Below are 19057 nucleotides of genomic sequence, written 5' to 3' on the forward strand. Positions count from 1 at the left end.
GCTACTGAACCAGTTGCTACTGATGATCCCAAGGAAGCCATGGGAGTAGATGCTTTGGCCCTAAGGGTCACTTATATGCCAGACGAGCAGAAGATCTTGCACATCCCTATTGCCCTCCTTCAAGCAGAAGCCTCACTGCAGCCAGACCGCATGATCCTTAGAATCCCGGCCTTCCTAAGAGAAGAAAATGTCCCTCATCCAACCCATGGGCCAGCTCAGGTATGTGAGTCCTAAGAGTCCTACACATCCCTGATTCCTTGATAGAAGAGAAGCCAAATGAGAACTGTTCACCCCACAGTCAAATTCAAGTTACTCTTGGCGAGCTAAGAAAAGAAATGTAAGGCCTTCAAGACCAATTAGAGGCTTTACAAAAAGGGAAGGCCAAAGTAAAAGAAGCCCCTCCATTGTGGACCCCTTCAAAACCCTTGGAGGGATTCATGCCAGGTCTCAAAGAACCCATCCCGTCCAGAGGCCAAAACGCCCCTGATTGGAGTCGCTATAATCAGAAGGCTCATCACATCATGAGGGCGATGAATTATGAGCCAAGGACTAATCAAGGACTAAGAGGCAAAAGGAAATCGTTGCCCCGTTCGAGGTTATTGGTGCTACAGCTGCTTGCCACACAACAAGACAAGGGCTCAGGTACTCTACCTCCTCTCATCTTTCTCTTTGAAAAGACAGACACAACGAAAACCCGAAAGGGCATTGTGGGAAAAAATGTCAAAATATGGACATGGTGAAAACCTGAAAGGGAACCATGGGAAAAAGCGTCAAAAGAAAATGAAAAAAAAAAAGAAACAAATGACGGGGCATGGTAGCATCACCAGCTATCATTGGCAAAAGTCATCAAATAAAAAGATAAGGTGCGGTGAAAACCCAAGAGGGCATCGTAAGAAAATCATGAGAACAAATGTGTCTACAAGGAGGGCCCCTTACTATCGGAAGTAATGAAAACTTACAGAATGCAAGCCGTGAAAATTACAAGCAAAAAAAAAAAAGTGGCGTTTCATTCATATAGGCAAAATTTGTGTACAAGTATCTATATACAGTAAAAAAAATTATGAAACAAGAAAGAGGAAGAAGGAGTGAAGCTTCTTCTAGAAATGTTCGATGATTTAATTTATCTTCACCCAGAGCTCTTCGGATGCCTCCTCAGCCCCTGAGCACGCTCCCTCAGTTCAGCCAACCTTCGAGCCTCTTGTGCCATAGAGGTAGTCTCTGACTCATTGGTGGGGACGCATTCCGATAGCTCCTCAGGTAGGACTACATCCAAGGCCTTCCTCTGATTCATCTCTTGATTAAGCCCATCAAACTCGACCTTCAGCTTCCGTATCTCCTCCTTTATGGCTATCATCCTCGCCCAACAGGCCTTCTCCTCACTCTTAAGATCAGATTGCTGAGTGGCCATGACAGCTTTCTTTTCTATAGAGGAATCCACTTCCTCATGACGACGTGCGAGCGACGCTTCCAAAGAAACCAAATCGCTTGTTTCTGCCTCCTGTTGTAGCCCCTTCTCTCTCCAGCCCTCCATTTTAGTCATGAGACGATCAAAGCAGGCAAAGACCTCCAGGTCGCCCTCAACAACACGCAGTACGAGGACATATTTCTGGAGTTTGGCAATTGTGGGTCAAGATCTACGAGGATCGTCTCCTTAACTGATGAAGGCATGCACGAAGCACATCCTCAACCATGCCCGGATTGCTGCTGCCACGAGCCTCTATCAAGGTCACGTCAGGAACCGAGATCACTGCAGCCGAAGGAACCACAACTGAAGAGGCTGCAACCCCTATCACTTCGATAGGAGGGGACACCTCTGAAGAAATGATGGTCATGTCTATAGCCGCCTCTGGAGATGCAACCTCGAAGCCCATACCACCAGGGGCCTCCCTTTGAGTAGTGTCTGGGCCTTTGCCTCTCACATCCTAGGTCATTTCACCCAGAGCAGTTGCCTTAGGTTGCTCACTAACACCAAGTTCCTCACTCAGACCTTCATTGCGCACACCCTCAGCAACCGCTTCAGGCTACTCACTGGAAACGGGCTCCTCTCCTCCAAAAGGACTTGGACCCTCATTTCTCGGGGCAGCTCCCTCATGATGCTCAGATCCCTCCTCAATTCCAGGCTCCTTCCCTTTAACAGTAACAGGGCCTTCTTCAGTAGCCGCACTTGTAACTTCACCCTCTTCATCTATCCATGAAAGATTGCTCTCCCTTGAGCACAAGGTGGGGCCAAAGCTTACGTTTCTTGGCAAGGCAAACGAAGCCAGTGTTATCTCTTCTACCGATCTCATAGTCGAAGGACCAGCCTCTTGGATTGGAGACACAACAACAGAAGTGGCTTGCACGGATGGAACATTCATTGGCATGGCCTCCTCACTTGAAGAGCTAACCTCCTGAACCGGGGCCATAACGACAGAAATAGGAGCACCTGCATCAACGGTAGATGCACCACCAGCTTCACATGGGGCAAGATATGAAGTGTCAACCACTGACTGAACCCTGGAAGTGGTTGCACCGACCTAACATTCTTTCACCTTAGGGGAGGCTCGGACTCAGACTCGGACTCCGAAGTCACTGAGGGTGCAAGTCTCTGCTTCCTCTTCTTTTCTCTTACCACAGATGCAGGCCTTTCTGAAGACTCACCATGCTTAAACCTTGGAGCGCTATGAGAGCCACTCCCAATAACGGCATTCATGTCTTGCACCGGTCGCCCCTCCGTGTCAAGGACCTTTCAGCCTTCATTCCACTTTAAGATAGAACAGAGGTTGTCAAAGATACTCCCTATTTTCTCCCTCAGCACAAGCATTTGCGTGAGAAGCCTCGTCCGCCGCTATCTCTCGGGGCACCCCAAGTTGTTCCCAGTTCTGGGGATAATCCAGTTCAAGGACCCTATCAAAAGGAGGGGCTCTGAAGTTCATCTCCTTCTTGGTCTCCTCGTGCTAATTGTTGTTTATCTTCTTCCAGGTGTGGGTGACCTCCCAGTATCCATGGTTGGTGATCCTCCACCAATGCTCATATGCCTCAGTCGCTCGGCCCCTTCTTTCAAAGTAAGGGATGACAAACTTATTCACTTTTGTGACTTCTAAGCATGTCGACTAACTGGTGCAAACATGGACTGCCTTCCATGATTCACAGAGATTTCCCAGTTCCTACGTCTTCTCAGCATTGACCCTTCCATAATGCTTCTCGAATAAGATTGGGAAGGGACACTCTTGGTCGAGCCCATGTTGGCCAGCGAAGCGATGGGAGTAATATCCTTCGAGCTTTGTGCCATATGGGGTCGGATAGGCTAAGACCCATCCTCTGACGCTTAGAAGGTACATGAGCTCCTGAATGCCTATAGAAGCACCATCCAACTCATGGATGAGCTCGACTACAAAAGTTCGGTCTGTGAAACCCCCCGCAGGAGAGGGGACTCGACGCATATCGAAGGACTTGTTGCCAAACAGACCTCGTGTGTACCCAGGGGTTTGGAAAGCAACCCACTGCCTTGCAATTTTTATCATATAGGGACACATTTTCTCTTCCAAAGACGGGTTCCTGGAACATGTGTCGAGGAAGTATGCTGAAAGCCACTAGAGCACATAATGAATTGGGAAAGGTATCTTGAAGTCCGCAGGAAAGGCCTCACCTTTCACCAGTCTAAGACCACCTCCCTTACCTTTGTAGGGCTTTCCTCTATACACAACCCCCTGCCAGTAGTAAATGCTACACAGGACTGGTTGAGCAAGGGCATATTGACTCTCGCTTGTCATGTCACATGCTATGTAAAGAAAGCTTGGACGCATTATGTCTGCTCCCCCAGGAAGGATAAATTTGCAGAGGAACAAGGCCAGGTAAGAGACCAGAAAAATGGCATCACTCGCGGACTGGCATTTATAAGTGGGAGGTATCTCTTCTGTAACGACCTACCCCTTTTCCCTTAAAGAGCAATCCAACTCAACCGCATCAACATATTCTCCATAAAAAAACCTCACCCATTGGATAATGGTCACACGACCACCAGTGGACCAAGAGCCAAAGGACTGAGAGCTCAAGAGTTGGTAGATCTCAAATAACTCCTCAAGATCAATAGGAGATACCTCGCCCCCTAATGACACCCCACTGAAAATGGTTGAGTTCTGGGGCACGAACTCATCGTACAACACCCCCGTCAATGGTAGGCCGCCAATAAAATGAAGATCTAGCAAAGAAATCCCTGACTCACCATGACCAAAGAGCCACGTGTTGTAGACGTGACTCCATGTCTCCAACAGTGCTTTGATAGTATTGGAGCACCGATCGAAATACCCCTCTGAGCATTGAATTGTTGCAGACAGGGAGGTGCGCTCGAGTGTGCCTGCATACAGTTGCAACACATTAAGGGTCCAAGAAGTGTACCCCCTCAGAAACTGGTGCTCCCCCTACACTTGGAGTCCAGTAGGGGACCATACCATCCCCTTTGTCTTGGCCATCCTCTTCCCAAGAGTAGGAAGGTATTCATTGGAAGCTATCTCCCCATGCAAACAATGAAGGACAGCAACCCCCTCTTCGGCTAAAACGGTGTCATCATTATATTCACGGGCTTCAAAACGCACTGATCCGCTGATGAAGGTGATACTCAGGGGCCACTCTGGCTTGCATGAAGGCTCTGCAAGCCAAATGGGGTCCCCTCTGACCAATCTATCGCCAATAAAATTGTTGGTCGCAACTCCCCTGCTCTTGGAAGAATTTTCACTTTCGGAATGTTCTTAGAACCTCAGTCTCTTGAAGGTTTGGCCATTGGACATGTACACTTGCCCCTTCAAAATGTTTGGCTTAACCACCATGTGCATTTTGATGCCGCGTGCTTCTCACTACCGTGCGCGTTTTGATGTCTTGCGCTTCTCACTGCCGTGCACGTTTTGATGTCGTGTGCTTCTCACTGTCGTGCACATTTTGATGTTGTGCGCTTCTCACTGCTGTGCATGTTTTGTTGTCGTGCGCTTCTCACTATCGTGCGTGTTTTGATGCCGCGCGCTTCTCACTAATTGTGCGCATTTTAATGTCATGCGCTGCTCACTGCCGTGTGCTTTTTGATGCAGCATGCTCCTAACTACCATGCGCGTTTTCATGTCGCGAGCTTCTCACTATCGCGTGTGTTTTGATGCCGTGCGCACCTCACCACCGAGCGCAGCTTGCTGTCATGCACCTCTTACTGCCGTGCACGACATGTTATTTCCTTCCTCGCACATGTCACCCTCACATGTGTGCTCCTGCAACGCCGTGTTCTCGGCTTCCAAGCACTTTATGCATGACACCACACAGCATGCCTGCCCTCTTCACACATGCGGACAGTAACCGTTCGAAAGCCGCGACCTTATGGCTCCTTGTCCTGCTCGCCGGGAGATTTTCCTCAAGCTCACTAATCCCTGCCTGAGATTTTCATCACAGTTGGCCGGAACTCCCCACTGCCTGCTGGAATTCTTCTCATGCAACTTTGTTGTTTTAACCTTTGGTAAAGCTGTAAAGGGGTGTTACTCCTTTTTTATACTGAGGGGTTCCCAAACTTGCCCTGTACAAAGTCAAAATCCCACCGAAGTCTAGAAGGCCAAACGGTGATGGGTCGGATCGGGTCGGGTTTTGGCCTGAGCCCAAGCCTGAACCAAGCACATACTACCAAGCACTTCTCACCGTCGAGCGAATTCACTACTGTGCATGTTCACCGTCGTGCGCGTTCATCACCGTGCGTGTTCACCGTCGTGTGTGTTCACCGTCGTGCGTGTTCACCATGGAGCGCATTCACCGTCGTGCGTGTTCACCACCGTGAGTGCTCACCATTGTGCGCATTCACCGTTGTACACGTTCATTGCCGTGCATGTTCACCTTCGTGCTCGTTCACCGCCGTGCGAGTTTGTTGTCGAGCGTGTATGCACTGCCAAGCACGTTGAGCATTACCCTTCTACCTCTGTTCTCATGCCTTTTGTATGCGCCTCCACGCATGTCTTCCCTAGCCGGCCTGTTTATGTGCGCATCGACAAGGTTCAACCCTCATCACCTTTCCATCCCCACTGGAGTCATGTTCATGCTTCCCATCACATGAGTCCACTATAATCACCAGGGAGTCACATTCACTCCCTAATCCTCAGTGAGTCCGCTTCCACTCACCATCCCTCAGTGGGACACACCTTCATCTGAACTCACTACTCATAAATGGTGAGTCCGCTTCCACTCACCATCCCTCACTGGGACACACCATCATCTGAACTCACTTCTCGACCATTACATCCCCAGTGAGTCGGACCATGATCCACAGACTCATTCCCCATGAAGTCTCATCTACTTCACATCGCCCAGTGAGTCAACCCCTCACTGAACTACCCACATATATGGCGACTTTCGCATCACGGTCCAGTTGCATGCGTTAAATTGTAGCAACCGTTCTGACCGCATGACTTAAAACTGCTTCGCATCACGATCTAGTTGCATGACTCTAAACTATAGCGCACGTCCTGGCCGCATGACATTAAACTGCTTCGTACCACGGTCCAATCGCATGACTTTAAACCATAGCACACGTTCTGGCCGCATGACGTTAAACTGCTTTGCACCACGGTCCAGTTGTATGACCCTAAACTATAGCGCATGTCCTGGCCGCATGCCGTTAAATTGCTTTGCACAATGATACAGTTGCATGACCCTCAACTATAGTGCACAACCTGATTGCATGATGTTAAACTGTTTCTCACAACGGTCCAGTTGCTTGACCCTAAACTTTAGAGCATATCCTGGCCGCATGATGTTAAGTCCGTTCATGAAAGGACCCAAGAGTCAGAAAAATCGCCAAGATGGCAAGTCAGGGTTCTGTGCTAAAGGACCCCATTCTCAAGAAGTCAAACAAAAACAAGAAAGTCATTATGACAAGCCAAAGGCACTCCTCATGGAAAGAAACTATCAACTCAGGTCAATACTTGCCCATAGGAACTAGGGTAGAGCCCTTTCAAGGCCGCCTCACTACCATCCCTCCCTGACTGGATCAGACGTTTGGGACAGGCAAACAAAAAGCCCCTGACTGGATTCGACAAGATGGGGCCCACAAAGGTACCTTGCTTGTCAAAGAAAACCTAGTGTAACAACAAACAACGTCCATCAAGGGCTCCTTGGCTATCTATCCAAAGAAGAGCTCCTGAAATGGATGATGGGCATTCCATGAGATGTCCTCCACTAGAAGCAAAACAATCCTGACTGGTTGGGAAGAAAGCCCTTAAGCAAGGCCCCCTACTGCCAGACAAGCATGGATTCTGACCTGTTAGGTCCACAAGCCCTTAAGCAAGGCCCCTAGCTGTTGAAACCCGAAAAGAGCTCCCAACGTTGATCATGGACATTCCATGAGATATCCCCCACCAGTAGCTCAAGTCTCTTCTCCTCCTAAAAGTTTTCACGTCTGGGTCTACAAGCCCTTAAACAAGGCCCCCAGATGTCTGAGCAACTTGATCACCCCTCCTAGAAGCATCTTCGCATGAGTATCCCTTTGGCGTTCATGTGATCCGATGTCTTTGAAGAAAACTAAAGTCAAAGGGCAATTTTGGTTCAAAATGTTGTCCTTCCCGCTTCTCTCGAAGCACAACATTCGGCAGGGCAAGCTGTTTGAAAGTATTTTTCAACACTTATATCTCCAATGCGAATAAAGAGAAAGCATTTTGTGACCTAAGTCTGCAGATACCAAAATGCTTGTGAACTAGAAGTCGTAGGATAATAAGCCTTGATCCAGAAGTGAAATTTCCAAAATTCTTAGAATGGCCCAATAAAGGTCTCCTAAGAACACATGCCAAGTTTCGTTGCTATTTGAAAGTTTAAGGCCATGCAGACGAAGAAATAGGTTTGGAAAATCGACATTGATCGCCTTGAAAATGAACCTTATAACCATAACCCTATCACCGGAGTGTCAAATGATCATGAGACTACTGCTATTGGATCCAAAACATTTAAAAAACCTTATGGACTAAGTTTTGACTTGATCGGATGTTTTTGGATCAAGTTATGAATAAATTACCCAAAATAGGTAGGTCACACGCTATTACCTTGTACCTCAGTTAACCAGTTTCCATTAATAGAAACTGTGTTTTTGGGTTTTTGGCTAAACTTTGGAAGGCCATATCTCTCTCATCCCAAGTTGGATCAAGTTTAAATTTTGGGAGCATGTTCAACTCGTCGACCCAAGCATTTTGATATGTGGCACGACCATGTCATGGCCCGAGCTGAGAGAAAAACAAGAGAGAAGATCACGATCCAAGGCAAGGTTGCAGATTTTTTAGCAGGAGCACGCCTCGATCCAGTGGCCACATCACGACGCTAGCACTTCGGATCGGCCCGAAACCAGACCCATTACGAGCACGCGGTCTTCATTTGAGCCTAACCTCACATGTGATGGACGGTCAGATTTGACGCATGATAAGTATGAAGTTGCTACAATTTTCGGCCACTTGAAACCAAATTCCGACCAAGATACCAAATTTGGAAAATGGTCGTTCGGACACCAAATCGAGTCACGTTTGTCACCAAATGCTCATGATAGAATGCTCGTCAAAATGCAGCTAAAAAATCGTGGAAAAGCACTGAGAAATGAGCATAATTTTGAATCAAAGATCGCACGTTTCTTGTGATTTTTACATCTCGTGATCGTAGACCAAAAGTCTGATCCATGGCTCGAAATGGATATCAAAACAACCGTCTTCTCGAGCTGATCAAGAAAAGAATAATCTTTTGGCTGGATGAAGACCAGAAGGACCCTGAACGGACCCCGGAAAAGGTAAAGGTTGCATGGCCATGACAGGGACTTAATTAGAATTTCAAGATTTGTGGGTGAGGGGCAAAATCATCATTTTGCCCCTATTTTTTTTTTTTTAATTCATTTAATTCTTATTCTTTCACAATTAGGTTAAGATTTGAGTTAATATTTGGGCATCCACCCATGTTTGGACTTAAACTCTATATAAGCATGTGATGCTCACATGTAAAAGGCCCCCTTTTGATCAATTGAAAATAGGCTTTTACTTGAGTTTTTGGGTCACGATTTAGAGAGAGAGATAGGAGAGAGAAGATCTAGGCAAGAACCCTTGAGCTTTAAAGGTAATTTTTTCTCTCCTCTTTTCCATCTCTCTTTCTCTCTCTTCTTTATCTCTTCTTTCATTCTATATTTCTCTCGCTTCTTTCTCTCTCTACTTTTCTCTCTTCCTTCTCTCTGCTTTTTTCTTTTCTATCTCTTCTTCTTTCCTTTCTCTCTCTTCCTTCTCTCTGTTTCTTTTCTTTCTCTCTTCTTCTTTCTTTTCTCTCTCTTCTTTTTTCCTTCTCTATTTCTTTCCTTTCTCTCTCTTTCTTCTCTCTATTTCTTTTCTCTCTCTCTCTTCTTCTTTCTTTTTTCTCTCTTCTTTTTTTCTTCTCTGTTCCTTTCCTTTCTCTCTTCTTCTTTCCTTTCTCTCTCTTCTTTTTTCCTTCTCTCTATTTCTTTCCTTTCTCCCTCTTCTTCTTTCCTTTCTCTCTCTTCTTCTTTCCTTTCTCTCTTTGCTTCTTTCCTCTCTCTCTCTCTTCTTCTTTCCTCTTTCCCTCTTGTCTTCCTCTCTTCTCTCTCTATGTCTGACATGGCGAGGTATACCGTAGTGCGGGTTTTCTTTATCTTCTCTCTCTATTTGGCATGACGGAGTACACCACCATATGCATTTTCTCTCTCTCTTATCTCTGCTTGGCATGGTAGAGTACACTATTGTGCACATTCTCTCTCTGTTTAGCACGACAGAGTGCACCGTTATGCATGTTTTTTTCTCTCTCCTCTCTCTTTGGCATGGTAGAGTAGACCATTGTGCACATTTTCTCTCTCTCCTCTCTCTATCTAACATAGTGCAATACACCATCGTGCACATTTTCTCTCTCCTCTCTCTGTCTGGCATGACAGAGTACACTATCGTGCATGTTTTCTCTCTCTTCTCTCTCTATTGGGCACGATAAAGTACACCATCGTGCGTATTTTCTCTCTCTTCTCTCTGTCTGTCTGACACGACGGGGTACACTGGCGTGCACATTTTCTCGCTCTTCTTTCTCTCCTCTTTCTCTCTTTTGCTTGCTTAACCAAAGGGCGGGCTAAGCCTTGTGCCGCCATGTCAATCTTGACACCGAGCAGTCTAGCCGCCGCGTCGATCTAGTCACCGTGCCCATCTAGCTACCACATTAGACTAGCCAACAAGCAGGTCTCGCTGCCGTGCCAGTCTTATTGTCGTGCTAGTCTTGCCGTCAAGCAGTCTAGCCATTGTGCCGGTCTAGTCACCATTCTCGTCGAACTGTCGAGCCAGACTAGCCACCGTGCCAGTCTAGCCATCATACCAAACTTCTTCTCTCTCTCTCTTCTCTTCTCTCTTTTCTTCTCTTCTCTTCTCTCATTCTTTTCATCTCTTCTCCTTTTTAGAAGGTTTAATGAGAGCCAAGCTAACCTTCACCCTCTCTCATCCCTTTTCTTCTTCCTCTCTCTAAAACAAACATTTTTTTATTTTTTTTTCTTTGAAGGATCTGGGTGAAAAACACACCAGCCTTCGTCCCTATTTTCTCTCTTTTCTTCCAAAAATATATTTTACCTCTGAAGGATCTTGGTGAAAAATAAACCAGTATTCGTCTCTCTTTTCTCTTTATCTGAAATGCTGGGTGAAAGTCAAACCAGCCTTCGGTCCTTTGTTCTCTTTTTTTCCAAAAATATATTTTATCTCTGAAGAGTTGGGTGAAAGCCAAACCAATGGCACTAAATGAAAACAATAATATTTATAATGCAGCGGTAAAAAACGGGTCATGGGTTTATAAAATGATCAACTTCAAATAAGAGGTCAAACACTCCTTTCTGCTTTTATTTACAAATCATTCTTATTCAATGCCTATTCCAAGTTTCTCAAAAGTGAAATTGATTTGAGATATGAGTTTTTCTAAAATCAATACCAAGGTTCTCTTTTTAGGGATGGTTTTACTACTTAGACTTACTAAAGATTCTCCCACTGAAAGCAACATGGTTGTCTTTCAAAATAACTTGAATTTATGTTCTGAAAAGCACTTTACTTTTAAGTAAAACTTCAAAGATTTCAAAAATAACTTTATTCAAAGATTGATGATTATGAAATACTCTAAAATATTATGATACATTGTTATATGGTCATATCATAATATTAAAAGAACCTCGTTAAGGGTAATCTTCAAAAATGCAAAGAGCGTGGAGTTTAGCATAGTCATAAGTCTTTAATGGAAAGACAATACAAAGTAGCAATACACAAAATGGGGTGGAATCTCCCTTATGGTTTCTAATCCTCTTATGTTAAAACATTTTAAATATAGAAATCTTCGTTCAGAAGAACAAGTGTTTAAGATAAATCTCTTTCATTATATTTCTTTAATTATTACAATCTAGACTCAAGATACATTTTGGTTCGATTGATCTCAATTTCCAAAATAATGAAAATATATATCTTCTAAGGAAAGGCTTATCTCACATATGAAAAATCCATTTTTCATGATTATGGAGCCTTAAGTGTCATGTGACAATCCTCATATGCATTTCATAACATAATACCACATTCACATATTCACATATGCCAGGATCATACATCACTAAGCACTCACAGAATGAGAATACAATATATCACATTATATAATCATTTAGGAAAGCTCAAAATAATGAAACATGTAGCTTGAGGCACCATAAGAACTAGTCAATATCAATGTCCTTTTTATGATACATCTCATGATTACTCAAATCATAAAACAGCTCACAAATAATAAACATTCCACATATATCATAATTCTCAAGCAATCACAAGTACAATCGTTATACATGTCTTATATCTTGAATTAGCCATATCCATAGGATCGGTATTTTGAATCAAATATCATAGATCTAGAATCAATTTACTTAAGCATATAACATATATCTTAAGCTCATAAAAGAGTGGACACAAGCATTCAAAATCTCAATATGTAAATATTAGCCTAAGTCAAATTTATAGCTTATGTGACGAGTTCAATCCTTCCAACCATTAAACTCATATAATACACCAAGATATTATACCAATAAGTACTTACAAGATATCATAAAAACCAAAATGGTTGTTCTCTAATAAATGAATTCACAATATATTAAAATCATGCTCAAAGGTAGAAAGAAGTCATACCTTATGGCTTTAAGAGACCAAGTCATACTGTGACAAGACGTTTGTCTTCGATTTATGATTTAGTTTTACCCTTTCTTTCTCATCCATCCACCTGTGTTTTTAGTCTTGTTGTCAACTTCATCACACACTATGCGAGAGTAGCCCTGATTTAGACCAAGACTCGGGTATCGAGTATTAAAACTCATATTCACGATTTATATAACCCTCCCACCGATCTAAAACACCCTAAGAGCTTACAAGGACTTTCAACAACTTATATTTCATAGTGGGTTTAAAAAAATGTAAATTTCTCATGCCCTTCTTACAAATTGGATATAGCAAATACTACTTTTCTAGTTTTTCAAGAGCACGGTCCACTTCAATGGATATAACTTTAAATTTATATATTATTTAATCATAGGACTTGTTTTTCAGATAAAATAAACTCAAAATGAGAAAATTTTTATTTAGAAATAATTACATAATAATGGATCGAAGTGGGTCAAACAACATGATTCTTAGAGGGTAAATATTGGCTTTGTGTAGCAGAAATTACAGTATGATACCCCAGTAGTAAAATGACCATAACTTTCAAAAATATAGGGAATTTATTCATGAGACTTGATTTTTTGAAACCTAGACTCATTTTCCTATGAGAAAAACATATCCTCCATACAATCTAATGTGATTAAATGATCCAATAGGACCACGCACAGAAGTGAAAAGTTCATAGAAAATAATCTCAAAAATTTGGCACACTTTAATAAACTGTCAATAACATCCAAAATATACACAATATGGTTACATGACCTTTTCCATATGAAAATAAATTCAATAACACAAAATAATATAAAATATCATTATCTTATATAAAGTATTGAATGCCCTACCATTCTCTCACAAATAGACAACAGTTCTGAAAAATACTCATTCACATTTCTCTTGCCAATGACACTATCAATTCTCAAAATCAAAACACATACATCATGACAATCATGATCAATAATTTATGCAATTTTAATATTACATTATACACAATATAAGAGGACTATGGGACCATATTAGAACCTCTCTCTGATATCATTTGTTCGTAGTATTAGACCAATGGGTAGAAATGCAGTCTTTTAAAAAATTTCATTGTATTTAAACTTGAGGTAAATGCTTGAATATCTCAATACAAAACCATAATACGTATCTTCCAGCCTACAAATATGGTTTATACATATTTGAATAATAAAAATTCAACCCTAATAGGTCCCTTACAAATCCCCTACTAAAAAATACCATTAAACTCAATACAATATCCAAATACTCACAATGTACATCTTTACAATATGTTATATGACTTGCACTCGCATTTCCTCATTATAGCAAAATTATATGATAATTCCATCTTCATTCTTCATCATCATTTTATATCTCAATCTCTCATACACATCATACACTTGGTCATAATAATCCAATGAGATTTCAATTCACATAAACAATAAAACATAATAATTAAAGCTCATATCGTAAAATTAAAGAACAATCTCAATATTCATATAACGTACTCAATTTAACCAATCATGAATCATTTAAGAATTGTAAATACATCAAATTAACATGCAGACATACATGTGGGGAAGCCATGGTTCAAATCCCTTGTGCCTGGGCCACAAAAGAGCCTTTTGAGGAATTAATTTTGTCTTATTTTTTAAGGTACAGGTGATAATAATAGCTCAAAAAGATCAATATAATGGAAAGAAAATTATCACTTTTGTTTCACTTAATGGGGATCAAATCAGGAGAGAGACATGTAACAAAACAACTCTTCAGTGTTTAAGAGAGATACCACACAAAATAAGGAAGTTATGATGAAACTACATCATGTGGTCCATAAGGGACTACACAAAGTTTTTAACATTTAAAAAAAAAAAGAACTCAGTGGATTATTTCATGTGCTAAAATATAATGAAATAAACCTCTCATCAGTTATATATTCTCTATAAAAATTCTAAAAAAATAATATCAGTAAAATCAAGGTGAAACTACTCAAGATCATGAATTGCATTATTGCTTTGAGACTCTTCAACTATTAAGTTTTCATGACCAAAAGATGAAGAAAGCTACTATAAATTAATAATTACAGTAATCTTTAAGAATGGAAATGAGGTAGAAAATGGAATATATATATATAAAAATCAATACCTTGGTGAAACAATGCGAGGGGCTTGATCTCACATATGAGAGACTATTTCATCAAAAGGTTTCAACTCAAGGCTTAAAAAATGAAGAACACAAGAATGATAGTGTTAATCTGAAGAGGGCCATGGTGGCCACGTTTTTGTCAAGGGGTCTCTCTCTCTCTTTGAAGTGAAACTAAAAAATTAGGGTTATAATTGATTTCATAAGTTTCTTTTATACTTAGATCATAAATGACAATTTGATCCCCTTGATGCCTTAGATCAATGATACATGAGAGGCTTTTATCCAAGTCACTCATCCATGTCATATCACCAAGATCAATTGATGAGCTTTTGACACCCTTCACTCCTTAAAATCTAGGTTTATAATCATTTTACCTTAAAGCCCTTAGCTCCATGTTTTATTTCCCATTAAGTCCAAATTCATAGTTACACTTGTGCTCATGGTTTTTGAATAATTTGTGAGAGTTAATAAAAGACAAGGATATGGGTATAAAGGTAATATGAGACATCCGCACATGTGAATAAAATATCTTATGATATCACTAATAGCATTTCAACAACACTAAAGTTTCACATAGGTCAAGCCCATAAGGTGGTGCCACATAAGATAACCCACATGCCACAAAATAATATGTAGATAATAATATAAATCAAATTATTTCTTAAAATCCCATGACTTCACATATACAAAAAATGGTATATGTGAGTGAAACAAACATGTGACTTAAATCAAATTTAAATCATAACAATGTATAACACTTTAAATAATAAGATAACAAATTATAACACGGTACCACCAAAAGAACTAATCAAAAATAGGTCCCCACCTGGATATGATGTCAGCATGATGTCATCCATGAGTGGGGAGGTGGGGGTGCCATGTAGCATCCCTATGGCCACTTGGGATCTATGTGGCATCCTCATAACATGTTATTGTTTGGTATTTATGTCAAAAATATTTGAAAATCACATTTTTTATTATTTAAAAAATCTGAAAAATTCTCTAAAAATCTCAAAAATTATCTAAATGATTTTTCAATATTATTACACAATTTTTAGTTCATATAAAAGTGTTTCTTATCAATTTTAGTTTAATTTTGGCTAAAGGTAAATGAGATATCTAGATTTATAACACTAGTTTGAGTATTCCATTGGGTTAGGTCGAATAGCGTTCTAATGGTGTCTCAAACCGACCCAACTGACATATGCTCCACAATCTATGGTCAGGATACATAATTGGTCATATCAAAGTCGCTGAGCTGGAGCTTCTTGTCACCGGGGGTTCAATGGATTACTGGTGTACCCCTGTGGAACATATTGCTACTCTAATACAGGGTCCTCTCAAAGCACATGTTCAATAGCTCTTCTAAGTCGGATAATATATGGAAGAGTGGCTTTCCTATACGACTGTGGGTGCACATGATGCATTGAACCCCTGATGATGGGAAGCTTTGACTCAATGACTTTTATTTGACCAATTATGTGTCCATGCCATAAATTGTAGAGCATTGGTCCGTTGGGTTAGCTTGAGACACTGGTGGAATGTAATTCGGGTTTGCCCAATGGAACCCTTAGACTAGTATTATAAGTCTAAAGATCTCATTTACTTTTAGCCCAAATTAATCTAAAATTAATGAGAAAAATTTTGATATTGATGAAAAATTGTGTAATAATGTTCAAAAATCATTTGGAGAATTTTTTGGATTTTTGGAGAATTTTTAAATAATAAAAAATATGATTTCTAAATTTGTTTGACATAAATACCAAACAAAGACATCCTATGAGAATGTCACATGGATCCCAAGTGGTCATAGGGATGCCACGAAGTACCCCAACCTCCCCACTCTTGGATGACATCATGCTGACATCATATGCACATGGGGACCTATTTGTCATTAGTTCTTTTTGTGGTATTGTGTTATAACATGTAATCCTATTATTTAAAATGCTATATATGTTATGACTTAAGTTTGATTTAAGTCACATGTTTTCTATTCTCATATGTGTTATTTTTTGGCATGTGTGAAGTCATAAGATTTTGAGAATTAATTTGAATTATATTATTATCCATATATGATTTTGTGGCATGTGGGCATATCTTATGTGGCACCACCTTATGGGCTTGACCCATGTTTGTTTAAATCCTATTGGTGGTGTCATAAGACATTTATTCACATGTGTGGATGTCTCATATTGCCTTTATGTCCATGTCCTTGTTTTTTATTGACTCTCCTAAATTATTTAAAAACCATGGGCATAACTGTGAACATAAATTTAAACTTAATGGGAAATAAAACATGGAGCTAAGGGCTTTAAGATAAAATGACTATAAACTTGGGTTTTAAAGAGTGGATTTCAATAAAAAGCATATCATGTGCCATTGATCTAAGACATCAAGGATTATAATCAAAATCACATTTATGATCTAAGTATAAAAGTAACTTATGGATCAATTATAACCCTAATTTTTTAGTTTCACTTCAAAGAGAGAAAGAGCCCCCTTGACAAAAACGTGGCCACCATGGTCCTCTTGAGATTAACACCCTCATTCTTATGTTGTTCATTTTTGTAGCCTTGAGCTGAAACATTTTGATGGAGTAGTCCTTCATATGTGAGATCAAGCTCATAATATTGTTTCACCAAGGTATTGATTTTCTTTATATATTGTATTTCCTATCTCATTTCCATTATTATAGATTTTTGTAATTCTTAATTTACAGTAGCTTTATTCATCTTTTGGTCATGAAAACTTGATATTTGAAGAGTCTCAAAGTAATAATGTAGTCCATATATAGTATGTGAGGACTAGCTTACGTACTTGATGATCTTGAGTAGTGTTGCCTTGATTTTCTTTATCTTATTTTTTTGAAATTTTTATTGAGAGTATACAACTGATGAGAGGTTTATTTTATCATATTTGAGCTTATGAAATAGTCCATTGACTTTTTTGTTTTTAATGTTGAAAAGTTCGTGTGGTCCTTTATGTAATTTTACCATAACTTTCTTATTTATGGTAAAACCATAAATAAGAAACCATGGTAAAACCACATGGTGTAGTTTTACCATAACTTTCTTATGTTGAATAGTATCGATCTCAAACTTTGAAGATTATTTTGATACATGTCTCTCTCATGATTTGATCAACATTAAGTAAAATAAAAGTGATCATTTGTTTCCCATTAGATTGATCTCTTTAAGTTATTATTATCACCCGTACCTTAGACAATAAGACAAAATTAAGTCTTTAAAAATTTCTTTCGTAGCCTGAGCACAAGGGGTTTAAATCATAGCTTTCCCCCATGTTTATTAAATGATTCATGATTGGTTAAATTGAGTATGTTATGTGAATAATGATATTGTTTTTTAATCTTGCGGTATGAGCTTCATTGTTATGTTTTATTGTTTATATGAATTGAAATCTCATTGGATTATTATGATCAAGTGTATGAGACATTTTGATATATGATGAAAATGAAGAACGAAAATGGAATTCTCAAATAATTTTGATATAATGAAGAATTGCGAGCGCAAGTCATATAATATATTGTAGAGATGCACATTGTGAGTATTTGGATATTGTATTGAGTTTAATTGTATTTTGAAGTAAGGGATTTGTAAGGGACTTATTAGGGAATGTGTATAAACCATGTTTGACTTATTAGGGAATGTGTATAAACCATGTTTGTAGGCTGGAATATATATTATGGTTTTGTATTGAGGTATTCATGCATTTAAACCCTTGAGTTTTAATATAATAAAGTTTTTTTAAAAGATTGTATTTCTAGCCCATTGGTTTTATGTCACTAACCAAATTTATTTACCATTTTTTATCTATAAATGTTCCTCTACTATTTGAAACTCATAACTGAATTTTAATATCGTGATTTTTTTCTCAAAACTTTTTCTGCTCAAGTTGTTAATTCCTGCAAAAAAAAATTCATTTTTGGCAAAATCCAACATTTCATAGATTTTTGACCATTTTTTGCAAAACGATGTTCATTCTTCCCTCTACACATTTACTACAACAATTTCATGGATTGAAACCTCTTTCCATGAAAATCGAGGGCCCCAAAACATGCAGTTTTGGCTCGTTTTAGGCTTCCTGATATGTTTCCTCTTTTAATTTATGTAATTTACATATTAAAGATTTTGAGATAAGAATGAAGGGTTTTTTAATTGAATCTTATTTTTAGAAAAAATGACATTACATATAATTAAGTTTAAATTACATATAATTACATAAAAGAAATGTTTTTTAATTGAAGCTTATTTTAAATTGTTTTTAGATTAATGGTATTTTTTATAATTACAAAAAATGATATTACATATAATTACGTTTAAATTACATATAATTACATAAAAGAAATTTCATATAATTAGTTTATGAAAATTAAAATAATTGTATTGAAATTGTTGTTGTTTATTTACGTTAAAACTTAATATAATTATGTTGAACTTAGGTCAACATGATTATGTTGATATGAAAAAAATTTATGCTATCATTTTGCACTTATATCAATATACATTTGCCCCATTGACAATTCGCTTTTACTGTCAACCAACTAGCCTTAAATACTCATTCATGACATGAGAACGCACATTGTACGTTTCGTTTAGTTTAGTTTAGCGTTTTTTTTTTTTTTTTTTTTTTTTTTGTCCTTTTTAGTTGCGACATGTCTCTTAGGAGAAGTAATATGAAGCTCAGAATTATGGGTCTATTCAATAATTCCAAATGAA

This window comes from Amborella trichopoda, chromosome 13, assembly GCF_054954075.1.
Source record: "Amborella trichopoda isolate Santa Cruz 75 chromosome 13, AtrichopodaSantaCruz75HAP2 v2.0, whole genome shotgun sequence".
Taxonomy (NCBI): domain Eukaryota; kingdom Viridiplantae; phylum Streptophyta; class Magnoliopsida; order Amborellales; family Amborellaceae; genus Amborella; species Amborella trichopoda.